Genomic DNA, 12,226 nt, shown 5'->3' on the forward strand with positions numbered 1-12,226 from the left:
ACAGAATAAAAAAGTCTATGTGTAAAAAGGCAACATTTTCAGTGACCTTCACATCTCTTTGTGGAGTAGGAAAAGGAGCATTATATTAAATTATAAAGTTACCCCTTGAAGTAGTTCGTATTCTAACCTTCAATTAATAGCTGGAACTTCCTACATCTCTGTTATCCTGCAGAAAGCTCTAAACAGGCTACATTTTTACCTCTTTACATATTCCAACTAAGGGTAACTATCCAAGTATCTAGAGGGTTTATGTGTACCACTTCCACCATAAATGATATTCAGAAGCGAAGAGTTCCCCATACCCTATTACATAATCTGCAAGCTGGCTAGTAAGTGGAGGGGCATTGTAGTCATACTGTTGGATTTAGGAGGGTTTCTCTCTTATAAGTTGGCTATAAGAGACTTTCTGGTCAGTCCAAGATATACCACGTTGAAAGGCAGGTTTTAGAATAAACCCTCTCCCCTATTCCCCACCCTCTCCTCAACCCCTCCAGAAAAAAGGCACTTAAAAATTTTTTTTATTCTTAATAAACGTATTTACATACACACCTGTTAAGAGAAGGTCGTAACTGATTGGTTTAACAGAGAACAGCCCAGTCTAGATTCAAAATATCATGGGAGAAGCATCCCAGCCACCACAGCAAGGAGGAAGCAGGAAGAAGAGAGCTGTAGAAATATTTGGAGGAAAAATAGGAATGAGAGGAAAATAAAATATACCTAATACATTAAAAAAAAAAAAAAGAGCAGCAAGGGCAGGTGTTGGGGAAAAAACAATCTGGGAATGGAAGGGAGTAATTTAAAATACGACTTGGAATTGCTTAATGTGACAAATGCCCTTTGGACTTTGCTCTGTTTTCAAATACTTGGACCTTGGTCGTAGTTTTCATTAAAACCTGGATTCATGTCAGAGTTCCTCTACATGTATTTCTGTAGAGAACCAGGAGCAGGTCATAATATGGATATATATTCACTTACCCCCTGTACCCAGCAACCAAATTGGGAAGGAAAAAAAAAATTGCTGTTGGAATGCCCTTCCCCCTCCTTCCCACCCCTAAGGCAGAAACCTCAGAGCCCAGTCCCAGCATGCCCACAAAGATATTGAGAAACCAATGCAATAGTCATCGTGGGGAAGACATGTGGGGACTAGCCTAGGCTAAGCCTTTAGCTTCAGTTCCCTTTCCCACGCTCCCCAGAGCCCTACACCAAGCACAATCGCTTGGGCCTGTTTGCTTTAGAGTATATGTAGTATTCAGCAAGCAAGAGTACCCAGAGGAACTGATAAATAGGTGCCCAATAAACTCCTTAATTAATTCTCCATCACCAAGACTCCTTCCAGTGGATATAAATCCAAGAATGTGGCAGTCTTTTTTCCAAAGTCCTCCTACCCAGGCTCTGGGCTCCCGCAGTCACTTATCAACTCCTGTTCTTCCTTTAGGTCCAAAGCCCACTGTCACTTTCTCAATTCCCACCCTGCACTCCAACAGGCCACTCAAAGGTTTTTAATAAGTAGCCTTATTTTTTTTTTGAATGTTGCTCCCTTTTCATCTCTGTTACTTCATTTGCACTTGCCCTCATCTGCTATGTACAATGACCTATGAACCTTCCACACCAAGAGGACCCGGAGCTGGGGAGATTCTTCCAGTTCTGGGTTTCAACAGGGTCTGTCTGAACTGTAGTTAGCACTCTGGCAGTCTCTGCCCTGTAATCTTCTTTGCTAATAAAAGACCAAACTACCGCTACTTCAGGCATACAGTGCCAACACTCCCTGTTGCACAGAGAAACTGTCACCCTTCCATAAAATTGCCACTTTCTGCCCCTACAACTTTAGCTAATACAATACAGGGAGTTAGGAAGGGCAGTAGGGCCTCTACCCAGGGCTCTAGGTCGGGAAGCAATATCTGGAAAAACATCAGTTTCTCCCATCTTCGTGGCTTTAAAAGCTGACCACCTGGCTCTAATTTGGAGAAGAAGGCAGAAAAGTTAAGAAAAAGAAGATCAGATTCCTAGGCCTAACAGCATGGGGGAAATTTTCTGCCTGAAAGAGGGCGGAAGCAGAGCTTTGTAGGACAGAACTGGACTCAGAAGACAGGTCCCAGTCCTGGCTCTGCCACTAGCCAACAATGGCAGTAAGTCACTGCCACGTTCTCATCTGTAAGATGCCAATACCACCAGCCCCGTCTAACTCAGAGTTGCTGTGAGGATCGGCTGAGAATTTAATGCTATACAAATGTGAGGTATTAAGTTGTTTCAAGAGTTAGTTTCTATCTTCCAATTACATTACTTAACAGTAATGCCTCAGCCCAAAACTATTTTGTGAACTAGTAGACGAAATTAACTGGATCAAGTGCATAACTGGGTTCTAAGGAGAGGATGAGGCTGGTTTCCCTACTCCAACACTATTTACTAGGAGGTCCCACCTAGACCAGTGTTTCTGGGACACAGGGTGCTTCTCCTAAGTGCCTGGCAGTTATCACAAAATTACACATCTGCTACAATGAGTTCTCGATTCCCTGTGTGAGGCCTTAGCAGTTTATTACTAAGGAGAAAGGGAAGGTGAAAAGAACTAGCAATTACTGAATGTTTTACATTTACTATCCTGGCAATCCTTACAGCAACTCTAAGGAAGTTTTACTGCAAATGAGAAAACAGGCTATAGGTGTAGAAATTACCCAAGGTCTCAGTTAATAGCAAATTTTGAACTTAAGTCCAATATAAAATGGACAGTCCAGCACCCCTCTCTTACAACTCTTAAGAGCTTTCTACCCAAACATCACAGGAAAAAGGGAAAAGAAAAAATTTCCATTTATCTTTAGGTTAAAGGGTTATCCGTAATGTCTACAAATAAGAAATAAGTGGGAGAAAAGAAATAAATGGGAGGAAAAAGAAAGCATATGTGGGGGAAGAGAACGAAGCAGTTAGGCAAGATATATAGTACCCCACCTCACAACTCAGAGACTTGAGAGTCTTCTCCACGCCAAACATACACATCATAAGAAAATTATACTATAGACCAGAATCTGCAAACCATTAATTGATGTTGGCAGTTAGAATCAGGAAAGCCTTAAGACTACAGGCCAACATCTTTACAGGCTGGCCACTTATTATGGATTACACTTGTTCTCACTTAAAAAAAGTTCATCGGGAATTTCCTGGTGGTCCACTGGTTAGGACTTGGGGCTTTCACTGTCGTGATCCCGGGTTCAGTCCCTGGTCAGGGAACCAAGATCCTGCAAGCCAAGCTGCACAGCCAAAAAATAAAAAAAGATCATCAAGGAACTGCCAAGGTGAGGGAGAGAAGCAAAGTGAACAAGTGAACCTTGCAATTCCCCTAACACTAGATTTTCTCAGAGTAACTGGTTTTACTCTTTTTTTAAAAAAAATAAATTTATTTTATTTATTTTTTTATTTTTGGCTGCATTTGGGTCTTCGTTGCTATGTGCAGGCTTTCTCTAGTTGCGGTGAGCAGGGGCTGCTCTTTGCTGCGGTGCACGGGCTTCTCGTTGCGGTGGCTTCTCCTGTTGCAGAGCATGGGCTCCAGTAGCTGAGGCGTGTGGGCTTCAGTAGTTGTGGCACGAGGGCTCGGTAGCTGTGGCTCACAGGCTCTAGAGCGCAGGCTCAGTAGTTGTGGCACATGGGCTTAGTTGCTCCACGGCATGTGGGATCTTCCCGGACCAGGGATCGAACCTGTGTCCCCTGCATTGGCAGGAGGATTCTTAACCACTGCGCCACCAGGGAAGCCCTGGTTTTACTCTTAACAAGCCATAGGTCCTATAGACCTACGAGTCTACAACAAGGCTCCCACATTCAAGCAGTGACAACAGTAAACATTCAATCTCTTCTGTAAGAATTCTGAACCAGAAGAAGTTGAATTAAATCAAATACCCAGAAAGACCAAACAGTCTGACAATGCCAACCAGGTAAAAGAGGAAAAGAAGAAAGTCACTTGCCAATAGCACAGTCCCCACAATGACTTGTTCTACTGTAAATTGGCCATAGAAATATAATTTGAAATTTTAATTTTTAGAGGTTAAGAACATAAACTTTGGAATCACACTGACTGCGTTCAAATCCCAGCTCCATTGCTTCTTAGCTATATGACTTTGGGCAAATCTCTCTAATCCTCAGGTTTCTTTTCTGTAAAATGGGGAAAATAAAATACACAGGGTGGTTGTGATGAGTAAACGAGACAATCCATGGAAAGTACTTAGAAAATGTCTTGACGCACAGAAAGCTACTGCTACCAATACAATACTATTACAAACAGTTAACACAAGAGACTAGAGTTTTGGTCGTGTTGTTAGGGCTTTTGAATAAACCACACGTCTCCACATGCTCCCCTCTCCCACTTACTGTAGCTCTGTAAACTACAGGAATCCTTCACACTCTTAAAGGGAAAAAAAAAAAAAAATTAAACTCCAGGCCAGGGGTCAAAAGACCCGGAGTTCAAGTCCTGGCTCTGCCGAAAACAAATTGTGAGACCTTGGAGAAGTTATAAATAACCCCTGTAAGTTTTACTTTTTATTACTTTTCAGAGTTTAGCTTTAATGGGCTAATATATGTAAAACTACAGGCTGGGTAACTCTGAACGTGTCTGCCGCCTCCATGCACTTCAGGTAAGTATATCCAAAGAGATGAGCAGGATCAGGCATAGAGGCCTCTGCGGAAAGCAGAAAAGTTACGTGTCTTCAGATGGAGAACTCTAAACCCTGAAAAATAGTCTTTGGGTTCTTAGGAAAGAAGTGTTATCTTCTGTAAAGCCAGGTCCAAATGCAGCCCTCTTCACTTCTTCCTATTTCTTCATTATGAAATCAAAACCAATGTCAGAAAGTTATCCCTTCCCTCTAAATGCAATGATAAGCAGAATTCCTCTTCTACATCACCCTAGGGATTTCAAACTGCTTTTTTAAAAAGCACACTGAGCCTTCTATTAAAGAATACCAATCAATAAAATATAGCACCTGTAACACTACCGAACTGTATTACGTAACATTCAAACCAAAAAAGGTAGGTCTTCCAAACACCGAAAAGGCATTTATTTGCGTTAACTGGCATTTGCCGCAAGTTCAAAGCAATTAATGCTGTTCAACCACAAACAGAGAAAATTGGCACCTTATTTTTAAATCAAAAGGAATGTGTTTTGTCAATAGTTTTTCTATGGCTTCTTATCACAGAGTGCTTATACCAAAGTCCAAAGTCTTAGTACTCCACCCACCACTTGAAGTTCCACCATCCAAAGCTTAGAACAATTCAAAGCTCAGTCAGAACAACTCTCATATTTCTCCCTGCTGGAAAAACTCACTCCCACACTAACCCCAAGTCTCTGAACGTGACTTGCAATAAGATGGAGAAAGGACTCTGCTCACTTCACAGTCTCATGTCAACTGGGCACTTCTCAGAATTACAAAACTTGACATTCCAGAAATGGCATTGTCTTAGGTGTTTAGCAGTTTCTGTGCTTCCCTGGGGATCTGCTTTATGATAGGCTCAGCTTCTCCACTTAAGAGCACTCAAAAGGCTGACTGAAGGAGTCTCAGTTTTACAAGGAAGGACTAGGTCTCACTGTGTCCAACACAAATCTGATGAATTAAGGGAGTCTCCGGCAAATCACCCTCCTCTTAGGAAAGAGTGATCATTCTATCTCATTGGAGTTTCAGAGAAAAAAGGTAAAATAAATATATGAAAGGATTTTTTTTTAAAAGAAATACTTGTTAAAAGGCGGCTGAGCTAGCAATCTCTATAGGTCACTAGGACACCTTAAACATTCTAGTTACCTGTCAGGATTTAAAGTTTTTACTGTGACTTTAAAAGGAAAAAAAAAAAAAAAATCACCTCCATCGTCTTGACCCTAAATTCAGAAACCAGATGGAACATTCTTCTTGCTCTCTTTTCCCCTCCCAAGTATTCTGGGAACCCCCCAAACCATAAGATACTAAAATGTCTAAATGCTAGACTGGCTTTGAAGCAAAGGAAGGGTGTGGCTCTCAGCTCCTGAGGGGGCCCAGGACTGAAAGGGTATGGAAAGAAACAAAACCTGCTTCTCTCTGGAGAGTGTATGACACACACACAGGACTGGTCTAACAAGCCCTTCTGATCTCTCAGGCCAGGCCACCTCCTTCTTCTCCCCCACCACCCACATGCCTCTCCAAGTCCTTCCACTGGGACAGATAACACTGAATTTTCTCTCAATCCTGAGCGTCTGAGACACATCAAGTTACTTACCTGTATCCCTGTTGCAACCCTGCCAAAGGCACCTCACGCAGCCTTATAAGGAGAAAGCAGAGCTTTAGGGAGAGGCCAATAAGGAAACAAAGATAAGAAGGAGGGGCAAAAAACAGAGGGAGGTGTCAGACTGAAGGAAGGGGAGAGGCCAAATGCCTTTCTCCATTCTACAAAAGGAGGGGAAAAGAGAGGAGGTCAGGTATACAATGGGAAATTAGAAAAAGTCTAGTCAAAATGGAACAGTAGTGTTTAACTCCTGTCATAAAAGAGAAATCCTAAAATTAACTAGGACACCTTAAACTCTTCCCTACCCTAGGCTAGAGGGGAAAAATTCATGGAAAAAAAGCTTAACCTTAAGGTTTACTAGAGGCCACCCAACTGTCTGAGCTCACAGTCCTTTTTTAAAGTGGCACCTTCTCACCAAACCTCCTAACTTTCTATCCCTGGCATTCCCACCATCTCTCTGCCCATCATTTGAAGATGACTTGGAAAAGCTGAAAGCACGTAACTGAATCATATTTACAGTCCAGCTTCCTAAGAAAGCCCTGAGCCCTGAAGAGAGCAACAAGACACCCCTTCCATTAGGTTTAGAGTATGCCTCCCTTTTGAGACAAGCAAGAGAGAGAAGGTGTGAGTCTATGAAGAAATCATAGGAAATATGAAGGTCCTATTTCAGCTCAGGGCAGACAGCTGAAGGAAATGTTTCTCCCTATCTAAAAGAAGAAAATCTGACCTTACAGGGGGAGAGAAGTTGTGAGTCATTAATTACTGACCTCCCCCTATAAATTATCACAGATACTCTTCCCAACAACCTCTGAGGTAATATTGGCCCCTTTTATAGATGAGTAAACTGTGCATCAGAAGTACTGGCTTCCCTGGTGGCGCAGTGGTTAAGAATCCACCTGCCAATGCAGGGGACACAGGTTCAAGCCCTGGGTCCGGGAAGATCCCACATGCCGCGGAGCAACTAAGCCTGTGCGCCACAACTACTGAGCCTGCGCTCTAGAGCCCACAAGCCACAACTGCTGAGCCCGCGTGCCACAACTAATGAAGCCCCTGTGCCTAGAGCCAGTGCTCTGCAACAAGAGAAGCCACTGCAATGAGAAGCCCGCGTGCCGCAACTAGAGAAAGCCCGTGTGCAGCAACAAAGACCCAATGCAGCCAAAAATAAATAAATTAAATTTAATTAATTTTTAAAAAAAGTATTCACTATCCTGCTCAAGGTCATCATATAACTAGTAAGTGGTAGAAACACATCTCTTCTACTCCAAGTCCATGTTCCTTCTCCTTGATAGAGTGAAATGAGTATGAACTTTCTACGCTTCCTGTGGTTAAAAGTCATTCTAACTCGAATAGAGAAGGTGACCAAAAGTAAACTTTGGGGGGAGGGGGGGAGGGGAATGAGAAAGGATGAGGTGGAAGCACCTAGACCTTTGGGTATTGCCTTCATTCTAAAGAGCAAGACCTCACTCAATTCTGGAGAAGGCCAGAATTGAGAAATACCTTAGATTTCCCATTTTAAAAGGAAAAAGAACTCAGGAGAAAAGGTGAGAGGAGCAAAAGTAATAGTATTACTTGGTACACAATCACCTACTTTTCCACTGACTGGCCCGCTATAGAAATCTGACTACTTGCCACATTCTCTAATCACAGCTCAAGAAAGAAATCTAATCACAAACATCCCTACTCTCATTTTTAACGTGACATCTCACTAAACCAAAAGCAAAGATCAGATCAGAGGTGGGGTGGGAAACAGAAGGAACTAGAAGCAGGGAAGACTGTGCTAGCCAGCATCAGAACAGAGAGGAGGGATTGTTCTAGCGGTATGTTAGCAATCTGCCTCTAGGGCAGCTGTCCTCCTGGGTAATCAAAGGCCGGCTTGTGTGTGTGCTCAGGGACTAGCCAGCCTGGCAAGAAGCTGAGGACTCAGCCACCCAATCCACAAAGTGAGAAGAGATGCCTGTTTCACAGCTGGAATGGAGGGCAGGGAAAACACAAAACAAGAGGAAAAGGCGGCGGGAGGGGGTGGGGGGCGGCGGGCGGGGACAGAGAGTGTTACAGGTGCTATTTCAGTCTAGACAGAGGAGAAAAAAAAATCCTAGGAAGCTACCAACCATTCCCTAGTTAAGCGCAAACAGAGAATTGCCAGTACCTCTCAATACTAAAATAAAAAATGGGTAGGTTTCTCCAGCTCTGTATGTAGTAAGATGTCAACTGGAAGGATGAGACCTAAAATGTAGGGGCCCGGCATTGCCTGGTTCTCTCTATTCCTTTCAGACGCAACAAGGTATCCGCAATATACACAGTGAATAAACATAATACAAATAAACATCTATCTCCTTCTAAAATTCCTTTCTTAATTAAATCCTAGAGATCTGTAAATAATAGTAGCACACATAAAAGTCAGTGAGATCCCCAATACTACGAGATCGAAGCCATTTATATAACTCAAGTGCTAAAACGCAAGAGGCCACAGTCAGAATTCACACTCCCTAATCCCTCGGAGTAGCTAGATGCTCTGAGACCCATTAGACACACAAAGGCTGCTCTCTTCTCAGTAGAGCCCTGTAGCAGGGCTGCTCTCCAGGGACAAAGAGATTTCACAGGAGAACCACAAAGACATCGCCCCTCTCCATTCCCCCACTCCCAGCTTTCTCACTTCCTGTCACAGTAGCACCAGACCACAGTCTCCCAGAAACAAACAAATACAAAGTGCTGGATTCTGGGCTTCAAGCCAACTGCATTCCAGGGCATCCTGTCTACCAATCACCAGCCAGAGCTCCCACTTTGCCCTGCTCAATTCCTTATCATGTTCAGGGAAAACAACCCTCCTCCCCGACCCAAGCCAACACTACATAGGACAAAGCTCAGGCCTTTAAGAATCATCAGAAAGATACTGTGTGAAGATCTAAGGGTTCAGAGGGGCTGAGGGGATTTTCAACATTCCCGCTTAGCTAGTTTCTTCACTTTGGAGGCCGCGGATCTTAAAACTGGTGTTATACTCAGCTCAGCTACGTGTGATACATCTCATAGAAAGCTTCATCGTGGCAATCTGATAACCAACCTGAATTCAGTCAATGGAATATTCCCACCTGGAAAAACTACTTCAGGACACATCCTCTGTCAACTTCTCTCTCACCCATTTCTACTGTTTTCAAAGTCTTTCAAACTCTTTTCCCCACAAGCATAAAGCTGATTTTTTAAGAGGCCCCAAACAGAACAAACAAAGGCAGCAGACTCCACCCTACGAAGAGGCAGAATAGGTATCAGCAGATGCTAGGAGCAAAGTTATCTACTTCCCTAGGGAATGAAAGGAGGCCCACTAGGAATTGCACAGTAGTTCTTGCAGCAAAAAAGAGTCAACACAACAAACAGCTTTTCCCGCTCACTACTCCCCCTGGAGTGGATCAGGGGCTGTAGACTTGGAACCTCATCAGAAAAGAAAGCCTCCCTTCCTAGTAAGGGTCCACAGCTGACACCAAGAATGGGATAAATGATACATTTTTCTGCTATCTTAAACAAGCCCACTGGACGTCAGCTCTAAACTTCAGAAGCAAAGATGCAGATAGAAGTCAAGCTCTATTTAGCCAGACTCTTGAAATCCAAAACAACACCCTTTGCCCCCAGGGCTCAATTCTTGCATAAAGCATAGTATAAGGCTCAGCACAGAGTTCTCAAACCAGAGGGACATTCCAGGCAACTAACTAGTAATACACTATCATTTCTCATCTTTTCTCCTCCCTTTCTCCTCCACTCCTTTCCCCTTCTTCTTGGATCTGCTAGAAGTACTCTGTGCAGAAGCCTGATTCGGATAGTACATGCTGATGCAAAAGGAGATAAGTCTAAAACAGCACAATTAGAAGGAATTAGTCCATATCTGGCTATGATATAACCAGATAAAAGGAAGTGGGGCAGGTATATACACAATAGTCAGCCATTCTAGAACGGGATAGAAAAAAGAATATTGAGCAACACTACATTTTAGAACAGAACTTAACAGCGGGTCCTAGCCACTGCAAACTCTATCACTGAAGTACACACACAAAAAAGTTAGAGATCTCTTACCTAGCACTAAATCGGACTAACTCCCTTTTTCACTCAAGAATAATTTTAAAAATTAGTTACAATTGTTGGTATTCTTATCCAATTCTCCCTTATTTATAGCCCAGGCCAAATAAATCAGTCAATTAAGTACTACTGTGTGAGATGGTTATATAAAAAGCAGATAAAGGGCTTCCCTGGTGGCGCAGTGGTTAAGAGTCTGCCTGCCGATGCAGGGGACATGGGTTCGTGCCCCGGTCCGGGAAGATCCCACATGCCGCGGAGCGGCTGGGCCCGTGAGCCATGGCCGCTGAGCCTGTGCGCCCGGAGCCTGTGCTCCGCAACAGGAGAGGCCACAACAGTGAGAGGCCCAGTTACCGCAAAAAAAAAAAAAAAAAAGCAGATAAAAAAAGTAGAGTAGAAGAGTTTTCTGAGATACTTAAAAAAAAAAAAAAAAAAAGAGGGTTATAAAAGACACACCCCAGACAGAACTGGACACATCCGTATCAATGCTGCTACTGCTACTCCAAAAGGATGCTCCGCAGGTTCTCTGCCTCAAACTGAGTAGGTGAGACAAACTGCACGCTGACTCAGAAATATAGAAACCCACGATGGGAAGGAGGGAAGGAGACCAGTATAGCCAACTGATCGCAATTCAGCACAACTTCTTCAAAAGTCCTGGTCTACTTGTATCTCTGGCTGTTTGCAGACATTTAGAAAACCCAACCAAAGGAATAACAAATGGGTAAGGAGAAAGTCAATGGAAGGGCCCAAGACTTAAGCTGAATACTCAATGGTTGGAAAAGTATGAATTTGTTTTGCTATATAACTTCCCACGTACCCCCTTTCTCTCCAAGTCAGGCCCAAAGCTGAAAGAACTGGAGGGAGGGGAGGCAGAGAAAAGAATGTGATTGGGAAAAGGTTTTGCTGCATTCCAAGTAGCCAACATCCCACATAGCATTAAGAGTGCCCAAGAATCCAATCCCACTACTGAGAGTTGCTAGGACTCTGCTAACACACATCCAATTCCTCTACCACCCTCCCCCTAAGCACCCTGAAAAGCAGCATAATTGAGATAGCTTGATGAAGGCGCCAGCTGTTTCCACCACTCTCCCTCCCCCCAACCCCAGAGACCACAGTTCAAACTCACATCAAACACGTAATACAATTGGCCAGTAGGAAGGAGAAGCCAGAACTAAAATAGCAGGAAGAGTGCCAACTGGCCCCACTTAGAAGGAATGCTTTCTTGGCTCAATTTAAAATAAGAAACTTTTGTCATCCACTCCCCTCTGCCCAATTATGTTCTCCTTTCCACAACCTACCCCTCAGTGTCAAATGGATTGCAGTTTCTTCCCTACAACTCCTTGATCTATTTTCAAATGTCAGAGAATACAGGGGAGGTATAAGGTTGAATGTAAAATAATGTCTGGGAGATTGGAAGCCTTCCTGGACTGCAACAGCCAAACCTAGCACAGGGCTATCACATAAGGGCAAGTAGACAGGAGCCCACAGAGCACCCATCACCATGTTACAAGCAAGGAAAGAAGGGAGCAAATGCTTGTGCTACTGAACATTGATGATAGCCCTATCTCCCATGGAACGAACAGCCAGCTGAAGTAGTAATGTGATCAGCCCCTCCCCCACCCATATTCTAAGTTGACCAGCATTAGCCAAGGAGGAAGGGAAGGAAGCCAGCACTTCCTTTTCAGACAGGAAGTAACATTGGCCCTTCCTGTCGAGTTTTAAACAAATTGTCCAGCTGAGTTTCAATGTTAACATCCTCTCCTGAATTTGTTCCACAATTTCAAAATGGAGAGGGGAAATGGAGATACGGTCTAAAAGTTTCCCTTCCCCCTAAGAGGCAAGTCCTCAATTCCATACTAAGTGCTGGCAGAATCCCCAAATCAGGCAGTGACATCTGTAATTCCAAAATAATACGGGATACAGAGGTAGAAAACTTCAAATT

At 43.5% G+C, this 12,226-nt stretch overlaps 1 protein-coding gene across 13 annotated transcripts in view; it reads right to left on the reverse strand.

Annotated features, from left to right (window-relative positions):
- Positions 1–12,226, reverse strand: part of CTNND1 (catenin delta 1) — a 48,120-nt gene that overhangs the window by 24,227 nt on the left and 11,667 nt on the right. For 5 of the 13 annotated variants that reach the window (XM_027114637.1, XM_027114636.1, XM_027114631.1 and 2 more), the window contains one exon: positions 550–666. The exons of the other annotated variants lie outside the window; for them this stretch is intronic. The gene's annotated coding sequence lies outside the window, so the exon portion shown is untranslated. The remainder of the gene's footprint in view (positions 1–549; positions 667–12,226) is intronic. 13 annotated transcript variants of the gene reach the window in all.

This window comes from Aethalodelphis obliquidens, unplaced genomic scaffold (genome assembly GCF_003676395.1).
Source record: "Aethalodelphis obliquidens isolate GAN/ISIS:26980383/991018 unplaced genomic scaffold, ASM367639v1 scaffold14, whole genome shotgun sequence".
In the NCBI taxonomy this organism is placed as follows: domain Eukaryota; kingdom Metazoa; phylum Chordata; class Mammalia; order Artiodactyla; family Delphinidae; genus Aethalodelphis; species Aethalodelphis obliquidens.